At 45.7% G+C, this 22,353-nt stretch overlaps 1 protein-coding gene and 1 non-coding gene across 4 annotated transcripts in view; one reads left to right on the top strand and one right to left on the bottom strand.

Annotated features, from left to right (window-relative positions):
- The window catches only part of LOC126166217 (rhotekin-like), a 512,066-nt gene that overhangs the window by 190,397 nt on the left and 299,316 nt on the right, over nt 1-22,353 (bottom strand). The gene's annotated exons all lie outside the window — the stretch shown is intronic.
- On the top strand, nt 9,974-10,048 carry Trnat-ugu (transfer RNA threonine (anticodon UGU)). Its single transcript has one exon. It is a non-coding gene; the product is annotated as a tRNA-Thr (tRNA).

The raw sequence follows: 22,353 nt of genomic DNA, 5'->3' as shown, positions 1-22,353 counted from the left end.
AGACAAGGAACGCCTTTGGGCTGCAGACAGGGCTGTAAAGAGTCTAGAAATACAAGCAAGAGTAAACAAGAGGAGGAACAAGAGGAAGCTGGAGGAGGAGTTTGCAGAGGATGAAGATAATCCATCCTATGGACCTTGAATGCACTAAAAAGTTAATCCAATCTTTGTCGCTCGATTCCCAAAACTTTTATTTTCTCATACTAATTACATGTTTTCTAAGGATCTTCCAAACATATTTGTTTCAAACTTTCAGTAAATGTTACACAGTACCTTCTGCATAATTTAACACAGCCTTTTTCCAAAAAACTGTATATTTTTGAATATATAAATAAAAAATTGCAAAAAAATGTTGTGAATTTTCATTACAATTGAAAAAAATCATCTTTAATAACTGAAGTAAAATTTTGTAAAATCCCTGTGTTAAGTTGTAGCCCATATTCCAATAAATAATCTGTAAAAAGTTCAACTTCCTACCTCAAATACTTTGTGAGGAAAGATGTAATTTATAAGCGTTATTTTAACATTGCAAGTATAGGGCGTTCCGGAGCCCCTTAAGGATAATGTTGATACATGGTGAAACAATGATCTGGTGGGCGGTCTGCGGGTTTAAATCACCTCGGGGTATTACCGAGCGGTGCATTTGGCCTGCGGTCGTCGCACGGTGGTGCTGGCAGCAGTCCACATACGCAGAGGTTTGTTGGTGCATGTCAGCGTACGGTGCAGCGAGTAAGTGTGCAGACGTTTACAGATGCGCTAATGGTGACTGTATATTGAAAATGGCTCAAAGAACACATATTGATCTCGTTATGAGGTGTAGAATACTAGGGCGATTGGAGGCTGGTCAAACACACGGCTCCTCCGTGTGCCACAAAGTGTGACCTCAAGATTATGGCAACGATTCCAGCAGACATGAAACGTGTCCAGGCGCTACAGTATGGCACGTCCACAGTGTACAACACCACAAGAAGACCTACCATCAGTGCCCGCAGACGGCCGCGGAGTACTGCAGGTAGCCTTGCTCGGGACCTTACCGCAGCCACTGGAACAGTTGTCTGCAGACACACAATCTACAGACGACTGAAAAGACATGGTTTACTCGCCCAGAGACCTGCAAGATGCATTCCACTGACCCCTGGTCACAGGAGAGCCAGTAAAGCCTGGTGTCAGGAACACAGTACATGGTCATTGGAACAATGGTCACGGACGAGTCCAGGTATAGTCTGAACAGTGAGTCTCGCCGGGTTTTCATCTGGCGTGAACCAGATACCAACCCCTTAATGTCCCTGAAAGGGACCTGTATGTAGGTCGTGGTTTGACAGTGTGGGGTGGGATTATGATTGGTGCACGTACACCCCTGCATGTCTTTGACAGAGGAACTGTAACAGGTGAGGTGTATCGTGACGTCATTTTGCACCAGTATGTCCGCTTTTCCAGGGGTGCATTAGCTCCCATCTTCCTCCTAATGGATGGTAACGCACAGCCCCACCGAGCTGCCATCGTGGAGGAGCACCTTGAAACAGAAGGTATCAGGCGAATGGAGTGGCCTGCCTGTTCTCCAGACCTAAACCCCATCGAGCACGTCTGGGATGCTCTCGGTCGACGTTTCGCTGCAGGCCTTCAAATGACACTTCCGGAGCTCCACAGGCACTGGTGCAAGAATGGGAGGCTACACCCGAACAGTTGGTTGACCACCTGATCCAGAGTATGCCAAGCGGTTGCACGGCCTGTGTGCATGGTGATCATATCTCATACTGATGTCGGGGTACATGCGCAGAAAACAGTGGCGTTTTGTAGCACATGTGTTTGGGGTCGGTTTTCTCAACTTATCACCAACACCGTGGACTTACAGATCTGTGTCGCGTGTATTCCCTACGTGCCTATGCTAGTAGCGCGTTTTGCGTAGTGCCACGTTTTGTACCACCACATTCTGCAATTATCCTTAATTTACGAGCATGAGTGTAGAAACGACGGAGAGGCTTCGTCCCGCCGGATCTCTCAGTTGTTCACAACCCCACAACAGGCCACAGGAACCCCCCCCCCCCCTGCCCTCATCACTCACTGTCGCCCCACACCGAACCCACGGTTATTGTGCGGTTCGCCTCCCCCCCCCCCCACCCCCAACCACGGGAAACGTCTCACACCAGACGAGTGTAACCCCAACTTTTTGCGTGGTAGAATAATTATGGTGAACGCGGACTTGGAAACAGTGTTTACGCGGCGATCGCCGACGTAGTGCAACTGAGGCGGAATAAGGGGAACCAGCCCGTATTCGCTGAGTTAGATGGAAAAACTGCCTTAAAAACCATCCGGCGCATCGGACCTCGACACTAATACCCCGGGCGGATTCGTGAGGGGGACCGGCACACCTTCCAGCTCGGGAAGCAGCGCGTTACACCGCGCGGCTAGCCGCGCTAGCATCACATGGATACTTTTATAATATCGGGGGAAAAAACTATAGATACCGAGAACAAAGCACTGTGCTACCTGCTGTTTTATGAAATTTTGAACTTTTCTTTGACACAAAAGTTTTTATAGTGATTAAAATTCTTCTGGGTATTATGCCGCGTCACTGCTAAAGACTAACGTTCTTGTAAAAGTATTTATGCTGAAGAGAGTGGCAAATATCGAAATTGTGGCGCGTTTGCATAGTCACCTTGAATATAAAGTTAATACAAATGCACGGAGTAAAGGAAAAATGTTAACTGATTCGTTCTGCGATATTGAAGAAAGGCTTGGAAGGAATGTAGACATTGTGACATGACTGCTGGCAGCGGTTGTCACGAGAATGTACGGTCGCAAGGAGACCGACAGAAGGAGACCGACAGAAGGAGACCGACACAAGGAGACCGACACAAGGAGACCGACACAAGGAGACCGACAGAAGGAGACCGACAGAAGGAGACCGACAGAAGGAGACCACCATACTGGGCGTATGGCTCTAGCGCATCACACTGCGTCTGGCAGCACCAGTTTGAGCACTATGTTCACCACAGTGACAACGAATTGTTACAAATCGGTTACTTCAAAAATACCCCCGAGTTGGCCGCCCTGTAGCGTTCATTGCACTGATCTCAAACCACCGCCACTTGCGACTTCACTGGGCTCAAGCGAGAGCTTACTGGAGGGCACGACGGAAATCTGTTGTGTTTTCTGATGAAAGCTGGTTCTGCCTCTTTGCCAGTGAGGGCCGAGTGTTAGTTAGTAGGAGGCCAGTTGAAGACCTGCAACCAACCTGTGTGCGCCCGCCAGACACACGACACCTGCAGTTATGCTCTGGGGTAGGATTTCGTATGACAGCAGGAGCACTGTCGTGGTTATCCCACATCCTGACTGCAAATCTGCACTCAGTCAGGTGATTCGACAGTTGTGGAGCCGTTCATGAACAGCAGTCCAGGGGATATTTTCCAACAAGATAACAGGAGCCCATACACCGTTGTTGTAACCCAACATGCTCTACAGAGTGTCGAAATATTGCCTTGGCCTGCTAGATCACAAAAATCCGTCTCGAATCGAGCACATCGGAAGACAACTCCAGCATCATCCACAACCGGCATTAACAGTCATTGTACTGACCGACTAAGTGCAACAGACATCGATCAGCATCCAACAGACAGACGTCCGGCACTTGTACAACACAAAGCAAGCAAGTTTGTATGCTTGAATTCAACATTGGTTATACCAGTAATTAATGTACCTGCAGTTCACATATGCAATGGCTGATATCACGCTTACCTTAACCTGTGATCTTGCAATATTGATCACTTGAATATGTTACCTAGACAAGTGTATTCCCGAAATTTCATTACTCTAAATGAATTATTTTTTGGTGTTGCGGTTTTTTGCGCACGGAATGTAGTTTCTAGTACAGCATTATCTGTTGGGTACGAGTATACTGCATACGTCATAATTGTCATCAAACAAGCAGTCAAAAGTGTCTCTCTCTCTCTCTCTCTCTCTCTCTCTCTCTCTCTGTCTGTCTGTCTCTCTCTCAGCCTCCCGCCCCCCACAGCCCCCAACACAGCCATAATCATCCAATACTTGCACTAAAATTATCGGGTACTTACTATCGAAACAAATACATCACATGGCTAGGTATGCCCTCGCTTTCCATCACCAGCTTATTGGAAGACCTGCCGCTGAACGTGGAATTTGGAAGCACAGAGTTGCTTTGCGTTCACAGTGTATTGCTGGAACAAAGTGGCGACTCCAGGCAAAAAAAATGTCTTGTGCTGGTGTTCTTCAAACACAAAAAACTGAAGTATGCTCTGACTCATCTCTTGTTCCTACGTGTGGCCCCTCTGAGATGTTTTACAGAAGAAACAGAGCAATTTGCAAGCTTTCCTGTACGATATGCATTTATATACACTCCACTTTTAAACAGGACGCCTTTAGCGTCAGTTTTTTTACAACTCGAGGATCGAGTTGCAAGCAGACTGCTCGGAGCTTCCGCGTTGGATTTCTTGCAACTGATCCAGGCTTTCTTCAAGCGGTGTAGCCTCTCCTAAAGTCTCAATGAGTGTAGTAAGATTGCACGTAAACTTTTTCACGAATCTACGGTTTTCTTGAGCTTCCTCACACGCAAACCGTCGTGATGGTGTGAAGCAGTGAGGTCAGTGGTAGAACTAGCACTGCTACTTCATAGACGTAAATTACAATTAGAACCAATATGGTTTTCATACCAGTTAGTTCCGTGTCCGCGTCAGTAACTCAGCGCCAAGATGTCTGACTGCTATGCGAAGGAACCGGGTAGTGCCAGACATTTTTCCCTGGTGGATGGACTAGAACGGGATGCACTCAGTCTCGTGAGGCCAATTGAGGAGCTAGTTGAGAGAAATACCGATAAAGGCCGCGAGAGCATACGACGACGCCATTGGCAGAGCATGACACGGCGGTATCTCGGTCAATATTGGCCCACGAGGCCCAGAACGCGGAGATTTGCAAGTTCCGTAGAACCATCTGACGACCGTAGGTAGACATTTGGATCGACGTAACCGGTTCGAATCCTCAGAATGGAAGAAATTTTCTCGACCCGCATTTAACGGCAAGTGGAGGAAAGGTGGTGGCTTATAGATCACCAGGAACTGCTCCAGTGTCCTGGGTTAAAATACAGACATCTCCGCAGCAGAAGTTCCCTGATAACTTATGAATTTAATGAAAGACATTCTAGAAAATAACTAAGCTTTACATAAATAGACCATTTTCGTACTGACGAAGAAGGAAATATGCAACATGTGCATCCCATGTAGTGACATAACTGAACAATTGTCACTAACAAGTAACTCGAATCGCTATGCGGCGACAGTGGCTAACGATGTTAAGTCTCGTTAGGTGAGTACGTGTAAAACTGTTGACAGCCATCTGTCCGTCAGATAGGGACATAGAAGTCAGAGGCCTCCTTGGTGCTATTCGGAAGGAACAAGCTATGTGCCGGCACCGGGTTCCATCCTCTCTCTCTTCTCTCATCGTCATAAAATACAAACATGTCACCACATTATATACATATCCTTAACCGCAGCCAACACTCGACAGATACTCTTCTACGCCACATGGCAAAGGACCATTTTGTGCAAAGGAAGAAAACACTTTAACATTAGGTGGCTAAATAACGCTTTGGGGTCATTCAGCCAGAAATTACATACAACTGTTTCTTCTTACCGCAGAGTACCCAAAACGGCAGAGTCACTGTCATATGGGAACTGCGTTCCTGTCAGCAGTTTCCCTTATACAGGTGGAAGGCCAGATAGCCTCACTTGAGAAACGACTCTTGCTTATACAGGTCTTTTACCTTACACATTTCACTTATGGCTGTCTTAGGTGGTGAATATGGGATGGGACCTGGCGATTACTCTCAGAGTTTTGTCATCCACGCATGTAATGAGAAGTAGCTTTTTCTGTTTGTAATAATCGTTTGTAGCAAGTAGTAACGATCATATTGTGATGGTACTTGAATTACGCAACCATTACGGCACCTCAACTCAACCTCTCGATACCAGCAATATTCTACAGTGTTTCTGTGAAGTAATCGACATATTTCTGAGACAACATTCAGCTTTGATTTCATTAATGTAGAGGTACTTTGATACATGGATATGTTTATATTGCAATGATATTATTCGTATGCGTATTCTTTCTTGTGTCACTATGATCGTTGACGTACTTGTAACTCTTGATTTTTGGGCGCGGAGGCGGTAGTTAAGAGTGTCGGACCTTGAGAAAGTCAAGTATTGGACGTCATGTTGGAAAGACGCATAATGTAGTCAGCTTACAAAATGCGAACTTTAACAGTTAGGAAGATGTTTTCAAGTATGTTTTGTATTGTGAAGTGATGTTTTGTGTGTTCGTAACAAAAGCAATAAAAAGGAAGTGTAACTTAAATTCGGAGTGCTGATTAGTTTTTTACATCACCATTGCGCCAGCTTTAATAGGTTTAATCTTCAAGAATGATTTGCGAAACACATCTATAAAACTTTTGAATATAGCAGAATAAAACCTGGGCCTCTTTGCATCCGAGCTTGCAATCACCACCACCTAGATTTTCGACGATTGAGCCATGATTTTACAACGAGACCAGCGTGGGAAACACGGAAAGATGAGTGCCTAGTTTATTCATTATTACATGAAATGACTTTATTAACTGTGCTCTAATGACACCTGCCACATAATAACTTTGTTGTTGCCCGCAAATGAAGTATTTAGCAGCGTGTGGCCGGCCGGAGTGGCCGTGCGGTTCTAGGCGCTACAGTCTGGAGCAGAGTGACCGCTACGGTCGCAGGTTCGAATCCTGCCTCGGGCATGGATGTGTGTGAAATCCTTAGGTTAGGTAGGTTTAATTAGTTCTAAGTTCTAGGCGACTGATGACCTCAGAAGTTAAGTCGCATAGTGCTCAGAGCCATTTAAACCATTTAGCAGCGTGAGCAACACCACAATTATTAAATTTTGACCTCTGTTGTTGTAGGGTTGTTAGAATATGCATATAATTAACTCCGTTTTTCTGTATTTACAGAAGGCTTTTGAAATAGTTCCTCACAACCGACTCCAATCAGATTGCTTGTCTACGGTGTATCGACTCAGTTGTGCGACTGAATTCCTGATTTCCTATCAGGAAGATTGCAGTTCGTAGTAACTGACGGGAAGTCATCGGGTAGTACAGAAGTTCCTCACGGAAATGTTACAGGCCCTCTGCAGTTCCTAACCAATGTAAACGATTTACGAGACATCTCAGCAGCCTGTTTGGACTCGATCTTTTCTCGAAGTTTTTGATTGATAAGGCACACGAGTCACTTCTCACCCCGTCATATTGCAGAAGTGTCCGGAGGTCATGGTGGCGAAGAAACTTGCTTGCAGACCACACTAAGTTTCACGGTCAGTGTGTAGGCAAGCATAATCCTGTTGGAACAAACTATGCCTTCCTGTTGCAAGAACAGCAAAAGAAAGGGTCTAACAGCATTCTGCATGTCCCGAGCATTGGTTAGCGCCAGCTCCAGAAACACTGCAGCTGAAGGAGAGCTGCAGCTTATCACATCCCAGACCATAAGGCCTGGGGTGAGGCCGGCGCGTCTAGGACGAATGCACTCGACAGACAGCGCTCACGAAGTGTGAGTAGTATGCACAAGAGACCATCACTTGCATCTGCTAATAACCAGTTCGCAACAGTTCGTGTTGACACTAGAGATGGGGGATCCGCTCTTGAACTGATTCATAGAGTTGAATCTTTCAAAGGAGTGAACAATCAGTGATTCAGAAGAAAAGAACGGTAGCTCCAAACGTTTCCCACGGCAGAGAGAGAGAGAGAGAGAGAGAGAGAGAGAGAGAGAGACGGAGCATATCAGCAGCGCCTCTGCTGGTCACAGCACAGTGCACGCCACTCAACACAGCCAGCACCGGCCTCTGCCCTGCTTCTACCTTGGCTCCCTGCATTGTGCAGTGCCCCATTGGATTTTGTGTTTCACATATGCCGTGCCATCTCTGTGCGTCGTCTGCCGCGTGCAGTGTCTGGCGCAGCTTAACTTCGCATCGCACTCTGTCGGCGATCGTTTCAGTCGCACGTCCTGCCCTCTGGGCAGTTGATGCGAGCAACAGGACAGAGAGCCACCTAGCGGATAACATAGGAACTACTTGCAACAACCTGCTCGCAAGTGAACGGACGATTTGTCTCGGAGCGGGTGAGTGGTGGCAGTTCACCGCTCCCCCCCCCCCCCCCACCCTCGGAACTCGCCCGCTCAACGCTCACCCCACAATTCTCGACTCTAGCCAGAGCGTTGAGCAAAGCAACTCAGGTGTCACTCTGGTCTCTGCGGTCTTAGCTCACGCAGTAATACAGCTCACGGCTCGACCTGCTCGACTCGGTGCTTCTGCATCGGAGTTCGTCTCTACTGGATATTGTTCTTCGTAGTAATACCGCTATGTATATTACATTATTATGTTATGTATACATCATTTGTTTTTATTTTATTTTTATTTGTTTAAACAGATCAGATTAGGTTCCTGACGACTCCTCTTACTATAGGATTTTTATTATGGACACTCGAATTTACGCTTTAATTACAAGCGAACCGATAAACGTATCGCAAAATGTGACACACCAATATTTTCCTTGTTTTATTCTGTGTAAGGCTATATGCAGCACTTTCGTTTTACAGTCGAATTTATATTTTTTTTTTCTTATTCTGGTACGGATTTTGCGATTTTAGGCGTCTTCGGAAGGAAAAGTTCACTTCAAAAATAGATGTATGTGTATGAGGTTAATGAAATTTTAATACATTATAGCCAAATATATTGTTAATGTAAATCTCAAGTTACAACATTTTCCGATCACCCAAAAAACCACGATAGTGCAAAATAAATCAATAATCAAAAACTTTGTCATATCGTGGAAATTTCAATAAACAATACAAAATTCTTACTCATTATCTGTGTTACTTCAAAATAGGATCAAATAAGATCAAAATACAGGTATAGTACTGGAATAAACCAAGTTTAAAGGGCAATGTGCCTTCCATTTATTTTCTATTGTAAATGAGTGGTAAGTCATGAAAAAGAGCTAATTCATTTCAGGGAGTGAACAGTTCTGATCCGATCTCTGAAAAGAACAGTTTTGCCCATCTCTAGTTGACACGTCTGGGCTCACAAGGCCTCTGCTGTGGCAGCTGTACTACCTGCCACTGCTGTCCTCACAATTCGGCGATCCTGGCGGATGTCTGCGCTGTGTGGACGCCTAGAATCTCGTCTATAAATGTGAGAATGTTCACATGGCCACTGGTACTAGCAACGCTGCACAACTGACGCAGTCCATCCAACCTGCGTGACCATCCCTCCACTCGCAAGGTCACAATTTGACCCCCTTCATACGTGCTCAGTTGGCTGTGGCATGGTTGCCCGCTTGCTTCATACGTTTGTTCCACACTGAGCCTACTTGGCGTAAGCGTTACATATTAAATCGTACACACAGATGGCGCTTCGGTAGCTATGTCACTACGCTATCTGTTGGTGGACAGCTTTGAAACGATCATCCGTACATCTACTATCCTCAGGTGACAAATGCTGTCAACGGATCAAAATCCACATGTCCTAATTTTTTTCTACACTTTGGAGTGCAGCACAGCATTCGATTTAAATTACTTGAAATGATAATTAAATGGACACCCTAGCGGCAAACAGGCGTTGATGTACTTCATTGGGGACATGTTGAAAATGTGTGCCCCGACCAGGACCCGAACCTGGGATCTCCTGCTTACATGGCAGACGCTCTATCCATCTGAGCAACCGTGGGCACAGAGGATAGTGCGTCTGCAGGGACTTATCCCTTGCACGCTCCCCGTGCGGGACTTGGTAGATTAATCTGCCACGAGTAATGAGTATGATGGGCAAACATCTATTAGGCGCACTACGAATGTAGTGGTGTGGACATGTTGGGAATGTGGATCTCCCGGGGAGCGTGCAAGGGATAAGTCCCTGCAGACGCACTATCCCCTGTGCCCACGGTGGCTCAGATGGATAGAGCGTCTGCCATGTAAGCAGGAGATCCCGGGTTCGAGTCCCGGTCGGGGCACACATTTTCAACATGTCCCCAATGAAGTACATCAACGCCTGTTTGCAGCTAGGGTGTCCATTTAATTATTTCATTTCTAGCAAAGCTGCATGGTCATCCACGGTAACTATTCTTTCGGGAACAGATACTACCGCCATATACAGGGTGATTCAAAAAGATTACCACAACTTTAAAAATGTGTATTTAATGAAACAATCATAATATAACATTCTGTTACACATCATTACAAAGAGTATTTAAAAAGGTTTTTTTCACTCAAAAACAAGTTCAGAGATGTTCAATATGGCCCCCTCCAGACACTCGAGCAATATCAACCCGATACTCCAACTCGTTCCACACTCTGGGTAGCATATCAGGCGTACCAGTTTGGATAGCTGCTGTTATTTCTCGTTTCAAACCATCAATGGTGGCTGGGAGAGGTGGCCGAAACACCATATCCTTAACATACCCCCATAAGAAAAAATCGCAGGGGGTAAGATCAGGGCTTTTTGGAGGCCAGTGATGAAGTGCTCTGTCACGGGCTGCCTGGCGGCCGATCCATCGCCTCGGGTAGTTGACGTTCGGGTTTCATAACTAACCTTTTTCGTAGGACTCTCCGTACAGTTGATTGTGGAATTTGCAGCTCTCTGCTAGCTCTGCGAGTCGATTTTCCTGGGCTGCGAACAAATGCTTGCTGGATGCGTGCTACATTTTCATCACTTTTCCCTTTGCACAAACACACATTCTCTGTAAACTGTTTATACCAACGTTTAATACACTACCTATCAGGAGGTTAAACACCATACTTCGTTCGAAATGCACGCTGAACAACTGTCGTCGATTCACTTCTGCCGTACTCAATAACACGAAAAGCTTTCTGTTGAGCGGTCGCCATCTTAGCATCAACTGACGCATACGCCTAGTCAACAGCGCCTCAAGCGAACAAATTTACAACTAAATGAAACTTTATAGCTCCCTTAATTCGCCGACAGATAGTGCTTAGCTCTGCCTTTTGTCGTTGCAGAGTTTTAAATTCCTAAAGTTGTGGTATTCTTTTTGAATCACCCTGTATAGTTAAATTACTTGGCCTGCCACAATAATATGTGACCTACTTTTCGAATTCCCTCGTAATATTAAACATAGCGATCGCTGTAATACTGGACAGCTTTGGTATACTTAAGGCGCAATCTGGGAGAATTAGTTATTATTATCATAGATAAAGGTCACACAGCTGGACAGACGGTTCAACTGCCAATCCGTTAACTGGCAGCTTTTGCCCGAAACAGCACCGGGCGCGCTGTGTGTGTGTGTGTGTCTGTGCGCGCGCTGTGGAGGGTTAGCATTGCCAGCAATATGAGATGCAGATATGATGGCCATAACAAGGCAACCTTGTGTACTTTGAGGGGAAAATAAGGCTGGCAATTACATTAGCGACGTAATGTCAGGGTTCGTGCATGTCTGCCGCTCCGCACGCACGGCACACGGCAGCTCGGTTCGACGGCGGCGCTGTGCAGCGTTTGCGTGGGCCAATCGGCGGAGTGGTCGGATGGGCCCCGGGCTGTAATTAGTCGCGTCTGCTGAGGGCGGTGGGGGGGGGGGGGGGGGAGGTGGAGAGGGAAGGGGGGGGTGCAAGTGGAGCCCCGCGGGAAATCCCCGCGAGTGCATCCCTGCCCTGCCCGTCCTATCTCAGGGAGCGAGCGACGATCCCCGTATGAAATGCTAAGCGCGCCCTCCCCACAGAAGCGCCGACCTACCGAATGGGAGGATCAATCCCATCCCAAGATTGGTCACCGCCCAGGATTGCTGCCGCGTCGTTCCCATCCACACCGAAGAAGGAGCAGAGGTGTGGATACAGGCAGTAGAGGGGTGAGGAGGCAGGAAATTGTTCGAAGATGAAGTATTATCACACAACATCCGAATATCAGAGTTGTTATGAGACTCTCCTTTATTTTTGAAACAAAATTTTGTTTGAGAGTCTACATCTACATCGACACTCTGCAAATCACATTTAAGTGCCTGGCAGACGGCTCCTCGAACCACCTTCACAATTCTCTATTATTCCAATCTCGTAAAGCGAGCGGAAAGAATGAACACCTATATCTTTCCGTACGAGCTCTGATTTCCCTTATTTTATCATGGTGGTCGTTCCTCCCTATGTAGGTCGGTGTCAACAAAATATTTTCGCATTCGGAGGAGAAAGTTGGTGATTGGAATTTCGTGAGGATTCCGTCGCCACGAAAAACGCCTTTCTTTTAATGATTTCCAGCCCAAATCCTGTATAATATCAATGACTCTCTCTCCCATATTTCGCCATAATACAAAAAGTGCTACCTTTCTTTGAACTTTTTCGATGTACTCTGTCAGTCCCATCTGGTAAGGATCCCACACCGCGCAGCAGTATTCTAAAAGAGGACGGACAAGTGTAGTGTAGACAGTCTCCTTAGTAGGTCTGTTACATTTTCTAAGTGTCCTGCCAATAAGACGCAGTCTTTGGTTAGCCTTCCCCACAACATTTTCTATGTGTTCTTTCCAATTTAAGTTGTTCGTAATTGTAATACCAAGCTATTTAGTTGAATTTACGGCTTTTAGATTAGACTGATTTATCGTGTAACCGACGTTTAACGGATTCCTTTTAGCACTCATGTGTATGACCTCACACTTTTCGTTATTTAGGGTCAACTGCCACTTTTCGCACCATTCAGACGTTTCTTATAAATCGTTTTGCAGTTTGTTTTGATCTTCTGATAACTTTATTAGTACATCAACGACAGCGTCATCTTCCAACAACCGAAGACGGCTGCTCATATTGTCTCCCAAATCGTTTATATACATAAGGAACAGCAAAGGGCCTATAACACTACCTTGGGGAACGCCTGAAATCAATTCTGTTTTACTCGATGACTTTCCGTCAATTACTACGAACTGTGACCCCTCTGGCAGGAAATCGCAAATCCAGTCACATAACTGAGACGATATTCCATAAGCACGCAATTTCACTACGAGCCGCTTGTGTGGTACAGTGTCAAAAGGCTTCCGGAAACCCAGGAATACGGAATCGATCTGAAATCCCTGGACAATAGCACTGGATCTGATAAGGTTGAAAAACGTTTCGCAGATACACCTTTTCCGAGGTTGCCACCCCATTCCGAGCCCTCATTCTTATAATCGTCCAAGCTTTCCAGAAGCCACCGGGCATTATTGACAATACAGACTGAGGTGACAAAAGTCACGGAGTACATCCTAATTAGGAGATATTCTGTGACTTTCGTCCCGTAACTCCATTTGCCCGGCGTAGTGTAGCAACTCGACGTGGCATGGATTAAACTAGTATTTGGCATACAGAGTCACGCTGCCTCTAAAGCCGTCCACAATTGCGAAAGTGCTGCCTCTGCACGATTTTGGGCACGAACTGACCCCATAAATGTTCGATGAGATTCATGTCGGGCGATGTAGGTGGCAAAATCATTCGCTAGAACTGTCCAGGACTTTCTCCAAACCCAATCGCGAACAGTTGGGGCCCAGTAAGATGGCGCGTTGCCATCCTGAAAAATTCCATCGTTGTTTGCGAACAAGAAGAACTGATAAAAATGGCCCCCAAGTAGCCGAATAGAACCATTTCCAGGCAATCATCGGTTCAATTGGACCAGACGGCCCAGTCCACTCCAAGTAAACACAGGCCACACCATTATGAAGCCGCCACCAGCATGGACAGTGCCTTGTTGACAACTTGAATCCACGGTTTCCTGACGCGTGCGCCACACTCGCAACCTACCATCAGGTCTTACCAACTGAAATCGGGACTCATCCGACCAGGTTACGGTTTTCCAGTAATCTATGGTCGCAAGCCGAGGAGACGCGCTACAGATGATATCGTTCTCTTAGCAAATGCACTCGCGTCAGTTGTCTGCTTCCAGAGGCCATTAACGCCAAAGTTCGCCGCACTGTCCGAAGCGATAAGTTAGTCGTGCCCCCACATTGATTTTTGCGGTTACTTTACGCTATGTTGCTTGTCTGTTAGCAATGACAACTCTACGAAAACGCCACTGCTCACAGTCGTTACGTGAACGCCGTCGGGCACTGCGTTGTCCGTGATGAGATATAATGCCTGAAATTTGGGATTCTCGGCGTATTCTTGACACTGTGGATCCGATTTCTCTAACGATTTCCGAAAGCGGATGTTCGTGCGTCTAGCTCGAACTACCATCCCATCTTCAACTTCGTCATGCAGCCATAATCATGTAGGAAACCTTTTCACATGAATCACCCGAGTACAAATGACAGCTCCGCCACTTCCCTGCCCTTTTAAAGCTTACGTACGCGATACTATCGCCAACTGCGTACGTGCGTTATCACTATCCCATGTCCTTTGTCATATCAGTGTAAATTTGCTGATTTATTAAAACGTAGCACCTCATACACTTTCGCACGCCGTTATTAACCAAAATATACTATGAAACTTCCTGGCAGATCAAAACTGTGTGTCGGACCGAGACTCGAATTCGGGACCTTTGCCTTTCTCGGGCGTGAGTCGTGCTTGGGTAGCTCAATTGGTAGAGCACTTGGCCGCGAAAGGCAAAGGTCCCGAGTTCGATTCTCGGTCCGGCACACAGTTTTAATCTGGCGGGAAGTTTCATATCAGCGCACACTCCGCTGCAGAGTGAAAATCTCGCTTTGGAAACATCCTCCAGGCTATGGCTACGCCATGTCTCCACAACAATCTTTCTTTCAGGAGTGCTAGTGCTGCATGGGTCGCCGGAGAGTTTCTGTAAAGTTACAGGAGACGAGGTACTGGCGGAAGTACAGCTGTGAGGAGGGGGCGTGAGTCGTGCTTGGGTAGCTCAGATGGTAGAGCACTTGCCCGCGAAAGGCAAAGGTCCCGATTTCGAGTCTCGGTCCGGCACACAGTTTTAATCTGGCGGGAAGTTTCATATCAGCGCACACTCCGCTGCAGAGTGAAAATCTCATTCTGAAAATATACCATGTGCTGTCAAGCAACTGTGTTAATGCTGTGGCGTCTGCAATTTGACTGTAACGTAACCGATACACATGACGAGCGCACGGACACAATTACGTCTCGTTTCCAGTAGCAACCGCGCTGCAGATTGTTATGTAATAGTATGTTTTGCAAGTCAGACATGGCTGAAGAGTTGTGTTAGAAATTCTGACGATAAACAAGAATCGTTTATCCAGAATCATGCCATCTGCCCTCCAACAAACTGTTATAGCGGACTTTACCAAGTAAACTGTGTTGCAGGTCGTATGGATATTTAACATTTCATTAATAGTATTTTATGGACATTAACTTCCTTACACGCTCTTTAATAAAATCCTTCAAGTACTTTGTACATACCACAGCGGACATAAAAAAAAATCTGGTATACCGCAGCAACTGAGATGAAAAACAGTCTTTAACGTAAATGTCTCTCCTGACAGTGTGTAGCTGCTAACCAATTTTTTTTTTCTCCAGTTTATGTTGGTCGTCGGCTATTAGTGTTCTGCTTTTCCATTTCCGCCACGACTGTAATGTGAAAAGCATCAACTGGCATGTGTTCGAAGTTTTGGAATACTGCTAAGGAAAGGTGGAGCTGCAATTAGCCTTTAAGTGCATTACCTCCACGCATATCACGCTTACATACAGACACCTGGTAACTTCTTCCACTTTGCTTACTTCGTCAAAAACGGTGCGGTCACTACACAAATAATCCTCTCTGAATTGTAAATTTTTGCATCGCGGCTCGGACTACATAGTGTGCAGACCATTAGTGCCGACGAACAACACTGTAGCATTCGTCGGCTATGTCCTTTACTTCGTGTTCTCTCCCATTCCTTATAGTGGGAAAGTGTGTTGAGAGTATTAAGCAAATGGTAACGAACACTGACAAATTGTCTGGGAATGCTGGTTCATTTGTGTTGATTTCCATTCCCTCCAGCAGAAGGTAGGCTTCAGAGACATTCTTGGAAACTAGCACTGGAAGAGTATATGCTGTGCAAAGGGAAAACCGTGGGGACCATTGGAGGCCGGTGATCGTGTGCTAATGTACTACAGCACATTGTAAATATCGCACTAAAATTATGCCATCTCTCTTCAAAACCGTTGTGGTAAAAAGAAAAAAGATCACAATGTGGAGTGCTGAAACGATTCCAGCCTTCCCCGAGCGAGAACAGTAGCATCTGCCTGTGTGATATCATCCCTGCTGGCACTAACTGTGCTACTCTCTTGGCAGCACCAAGTAAAATGACACAGGCTCTGTTGTTGTGGTCTTCAGCCCAGACACTGGTTTGATGCAGCTCTCCATCTTACTCTATCCTGTGCAAGCTTCTTCATCTCCCAGTACCTACTACAACCTACATCCTTCTGAATCTGCTTAGTGTATTCATCTCTTGGTCTCCCTCTACAGTTTTTACCCTCCACGCTGTCCTCCAATACTAAACTGGTGATCCCTTGATGCCTCAGAACATGTCCTACCAACCGATCCCTTCTTCTGGTCAAGTTGTGCCACAAATTTCTCTTCTCCCTTATTCTATTCAATACCTCCTGATTAGTTATGTGATCTACCCATCTGATCTTCAGCATTATTCTGTAGCACCACATTCCGAAAGCTTCTATTCTCTTCTTGTCCAAACTATTTATCGTCCACGTTTCACTTCCATACATGGCTACACTCCATACAAATACTTTCAGAAACTACTTCCAGACAGTTAAATCTATACTCGATGATAACAAATTTCTCTTCTTCAGAAACGGTTTCCGTGCCATTGCCAGTCTACATTTTATATCCCCTCTACTTCGACCATCACCAGTTATTTTGCTCCCCTAATAGCGAAACTCATCTACTACTTTAAGTGTCTCATTTCCTAATCTAATTCCCTCAGCATCAACCGACTTAATTCGACTACATTCCATTTTGCTTTTGTTGATGTTCATCTTATGTCCTCCTTTCAAGACACTGTCCATTCCGTTCAATTTCTCTTCCAGGTCCTTTGCTGTCCCTGATAGAATTACAATGTCATCGGCGAACCTCAAAGTTTTGATTTCTTCTCCATGGATTTTAATTCCTCCTGATAAAGACGTCCTCCTGAGTAGTCTCCGGAGATCCGAATGGGGGACTATTCATACAGTAAAGCTGCATGCCCTCGGGAAAAATTACGGCTGTAGTTTCCCCTTGCTTTCAGCCGTTCGCAGTACCAGCACAGCAAGGCCGTTTTGGTTAGTGTTACAAGGCCGGATCAGTCAATCATCCACGCTTTGCCCCTGCAACTATTGAAATGGCTGCTGCCCCTCTTCAGGAACCACACGTTTGTCTGGCCTATCAACAGATACACGTCCTTTGTGGTTGAACCTACGGTACGGCCATCTGTATCGCTGAGGCACGCAAACCTCCCCACCAACGGCAAGGTCCTTGGTTCATTGGGGGGGGGGGTGTCTTTATTCCAATTAAAATTACTTTGTGATTTATGTTTCAGCTAGACGAATGGCAGGAGCGAACCCCCAGCCATAGTACTTTCACGAGCATCGAGAGCTCGTGTGTCACCAGTTTTGTAAGCACAGGCAGAACCGTGTCTTGCGTGTTGCCCGCCGGCAACACTGACCTAGTCATTGCTATCTGTCAGTCCAAAAATAAATGTAATCTGAATATAGCTACATCTTCACCACGCCGCCTAGGCTCTAATCAAGTGACCAAAAAAGAGTCATAAGAATACCTGTCGAAGAGCGTAATGTTTGACCAACATGCAGGTTTATATTATTAGGGTAGTTTTTGGTGAACTGAAGACTTATGACGATCACTTTACCAGTGATCAAATTTATAATTAAATTTCAATTGCTGTACGAGACTACTTTTTATTTTAATACATTTTTTTGTGAATCTGTTTACTGGAGCACATTGGTAAAATTTTGCACGAGATGCCACTGGTTACGCTTGTTACCAAAAGTAGGATCATATGGAGTATCAAGTGCATTGGTGACTAGATTGAGGACCTTTTGGTATGAAGGACGCAGCAAGTTATCTCGGATGGAGAGTCGTCGGCAGATGTAGAAGTCACTTCGAGTGTGCCCCAGGGACCTTTGCTGTTACAATGTTCAAATGTGTGTGAATTCGTAAGGGACCAAACGACTGAGGTCATCGGTCACTAAAGTTACAGACTACTTAAATTAACTTATGCTAAGAACACCACACACACACACACACACACACACACACACACACACACACACACACACACACACACAGGGTTGATTCGAACCTCTGGTGGGAGGGGCTGCGCAGATTGTGACATGGCGCCTCAAACCGCGCGGCCTTTGCTGTTCACATTTTATATTAATGGCTTTGCGAACAATTCAATAATAACCCCAGAGTTTTTGCAGATGACGCAGCTACCTGTAATGAAGTACTGTCTGAGAAAAGTTGCATGAACATTCAGATTTTGATAAGATTTCAAAGTGGTGCAGCCATTGTCGACTTGCTTTAAATATTGAGAAATGTAAAATTGTGCATTTCACAAAATGAATAAACTTAGTATCCTCTCACTATATTATCAATGCATTACAGTTCGAATTGGCCAACTCATACACTTTCCTGGGCGTAACACTTTGTAGGGATATGAAATGGAGTGATCATATAGGTTCAGACGCGGGTAAAACAGGTGGTGGACTTCGATTTATTGGCAGAATACTGGGAAATTGCTATCAGTCTACAAAGGAGATTGCTTACAAATCACTTCTGCAACCCATTTTAGAATATTGCTCAAGAGTGTGGGACGCATACCAAATAGGACTAGCAAGGGTTATTGAATGTATACAGAGAAGGCCAGCACAAATGGTAACAGGTTGTCTGGCCTGCGAGAGAGTATTGTAGAGATGCTGAGGAAACTAAACCGGCAGGCTACTCAAGATAGATAACTATCCCGAGAGAGTCAACTAACGAACTGTCAGGAACCGGGTTTAAATGCTGACTAGGAAAATGCTACAACCCCCTATGTATCGCTCACGTAGGGATCGTGAATACAAGATTAATTACAGCACGCACAGAGGCATTCGAATAATCATTCTACCCGCGTTTGCCCTCCGCCCTCCGCGACACACCGTTGGGTGGCTTGCGGAGTATAAATGTAGGCGTAGAGGATGTTCGGAGATAAACCCTAATAACTGGTGCAATGGGACGTACGCTCTGCCGTGCACCTAACGATGGTTTGCAGAGTATTGACGTAGACGCAGATGGCGTGGACGCTGTCGTAACCGAATACCGGACATTTGCCATACTTGCCCTTTCGCCAGGTAGCTTGAGTAGCGATCCCTCAGGTTAGGGACGCCCTTCCTCGTACTACTTCTGTCCACTTTCAAACCGCCGTCTCCACATCTTACTCGATATAACCAGTACGTAAGGGACCCTCTTTTTCGACATCTTGGCGAAATACAGAACTTTTTTCCGAAATCGAAATATTTATAACTTTTGGGAAACGAAAGCAATACCGACCATTATGTCAGTAAGCAATTAGTTCTGCCAAGTATATACAGGGCTATTACAAATGATTGAAGCGATTTCATAAATTCACTGTAGCTCCATTCATTGACATATGGTCACGACACACTACAGATACGTAGAAAAACTCGAAGTATTGTTCGACTGAAGCCGCACTTCAGGTTTCTGCCGCCAGAGCGCTCGAGAGCGCAGTGAGACAAAATGGCGACAGGAGCCGAGAAAGCGTATGTCGTGCTTGAAATGCACTCACATCAGTCAGTCATAACAGTGCAACGACACTTCAGGACGAAGTTCAACAAAGATCCACCAACTGCTAACTCCATTCGGCGATGGTATGCGCAGTTTAAAGCTTCTGGATGCCTCTGTAAGGGGAAATCAACGGGTCGGCCTGCAGTGAGCGAAGAAACGGTTGAACGCGTGCGGGCAAGTTTCACGCGTAGCCCGCGGAAAATTGGCTCATGCCTCAACTGGAGACCGACAGCGCCGACTTCATCTTTCAACAGGATGGTGCTCCACTGCACTTCCATCACGATGTTCGGCATTTCTTAAACAGGAGATTGGAAAACCGATGGATCGGTCGTGGTGTAGATCATGATCAGCAATTCATGTCATGGCCTCCACGCTCTCCCGACTTAATCCCATGCGATTTCTTTCTGTGGGGTTATGTGAAAGATTCAGTGTTTAAACCTCCTCTACCAAGAAACGTGCCAGAACTGCGAGCTCGCATCAACGATGCTTTCGAACTCGTTGATGGGGACATGCTGCGCCGAGTGTGGGAGGAACTTGATTATCGGCTTGATGTCTGCCGAATCACTAAAGGTGCACGTATCGAACATTTGTGAATGCCTAAAAAAACCTTTTGAGTTTTTGTATGTGTGTGCAAAGCATTGTGAAAATATCTCAAATAATAAAGTTATTGTAGAGCTGTGAAATCGCTTCAATCATTTGTAATAACCCTGTATATAGATCCCTCTGTTTGTACGGTAGCTTCCTTTCACGCTTACTGATTGCGATAGAAACAGTCCATCGTCAGGGGAGCAACAAGAAAGGAACGATGTAAAGAGAATGCAAATGTACACTAATCATTTCTTGTTGATCACTGCATTTGTGCCTACTTTAATTACTACAACCGCATGCCCAAAAGACAATAAGGAAAGAAGAAATGGGAATGGGAATGTTTGAAAAGAAGAACGACATACTCCATATTAATTTACCCTCTAAAATCCGATTTCCCTTGTGGTGAAACATTAGTTAATAAAGTGTAGCGGGACAATGTTCAAAACATGACTGAAAATACGTTCACTAAATAGAGATAGATTGACTTGTCATCTAAAGTCGACGTACAATTTTAAAATGTTAGAAATAAGGAAATGAAGTAATACACAATGCTATGCTTGTAACGTACGTTGTTGTTCTACATTGTTTAGCTCTGGTATTTACAGGATCACAGAGAAAGCATCCTTGGTTTTGGGGGGAAAAGCCGTAATTGTAATGATCTGCTTGTGTGTTTCAGCTCACAAGCGACACTGAAGCAGGTAGTTCCTGTGACTTAGTATGGGCAGAGGTTATATTCGACAACCGGAATAAATTGATAACTGGCTCCTTTTACCGAACCCGGTCTCAGATGAAACAGTTGCTGAACAGTTCACATAAAACTTGAGTCTCATCACAAACAGGTATGCTACTCATACAATTATAGTTGGCAGTGACTTCAATCTACCTTCCGTATGTTGACAAAAATACATTTTCAGACCCTATTGTAGATAGAAAACAACTTCCGTAATTCTTCTAAATGTTTTTTAAAATTATTTTGAACAATTAGTTCACGAGGCCATTCAGATTGTAAATGGTTACGAAAACACTTGACCTCTTAGCCACAAATAATCCTGAGCATCACGACGGATACAGGGATTAGTGAACACACAGTCGAGCGAGGCTCAATTCCGTAACAAAGAAATTCACCAAAACTAAAGGCGAAATATATCTGTGCATAAAAGCAGCTAAAAATTCGGTTGACGTCTTTCTAAGAGACAGTCTCCAATCCTTTCAAATTATGTAAGTGACGACCATATGTGGCTCAAGTTCACAGAAATAGTATCAACAGGACTCGAGAGATTCATACCAAATAAATTAATAAGAGAACTGATCCCCCATGGCACACAAAACACGACAGAAGGCTGCTGCAGAAGCACCGAAAAAGGCACGTGTAATTTAGACGAACGCAAAATCTCCAAGATTGGCGAAGTTTTACTGAGGCTCGAAATTGGTGCGGACTTCAATGCGAGATGCATTTAATAGTTTCCACAACGAAAGTCTCTCTAGAAATGTGGCGGAAAATCCAAAGAGATTCTGGTCGTATGTTAACTAACGGAAATGCTCAGTAAGTACCTTCACTGCGCGACAGCGATAAGGAGGAGGAGGAGGAGGAGGAGGAGGAGGAGGAGGGGGAGGAGGGGGAGGACGAGGAGGAGGGGGAGGACGAGGAGGAGGGGGAGGATGAGGAGGAGGGGGAGGACGAGGAGGAGGGGGAGGGGGAGGACGAGGAGGAGGGGGAGGACGAGGAGGAGGGGGAGGACGAGGAGGAGGGGGAGGACGAGGAGGAGGGGGAGGACGAGGAGGAGACAAGAGACCCAACCCGTCGGAGCAGGTAAAATGGTGGCAAATGTCCGGTGTGGCAAATGTCCGCACACCGTCGTAACCTGGGTACCAGTATATCTGCAGTACCCAGGAACAACTTGGCTTTGCGGCACTTCTTGGAACGCCACTACACGCCCGCCTGTTTTATTGTGTCCGGCGGCTGCAACAGGTGCGGCACTTGTTGCCTACCTGCCCCTACCCCCCCCCCCC

Source organism: Schistocerca cancellata, chromosome 1, assembly GCF_023864275.1.
Source record: "Schistocerca cancellata isolate TAMUIC-IGC-003103 chromosome 1, iqSchCanc2.1, whole genome shotgun sequence".
NCBI classification, from domain to species: Eukaryota; Metazoa; Arthropoda; class Insecta; order Orthoptera; family Acrididae; genus Schistocerca; species Schistocerca cancellata.
The sequence above is the reverse complement of the archived record's forward strand: the minus strand, read 5'-3'. Positions and strand labels throughout refer to the sequence as shown.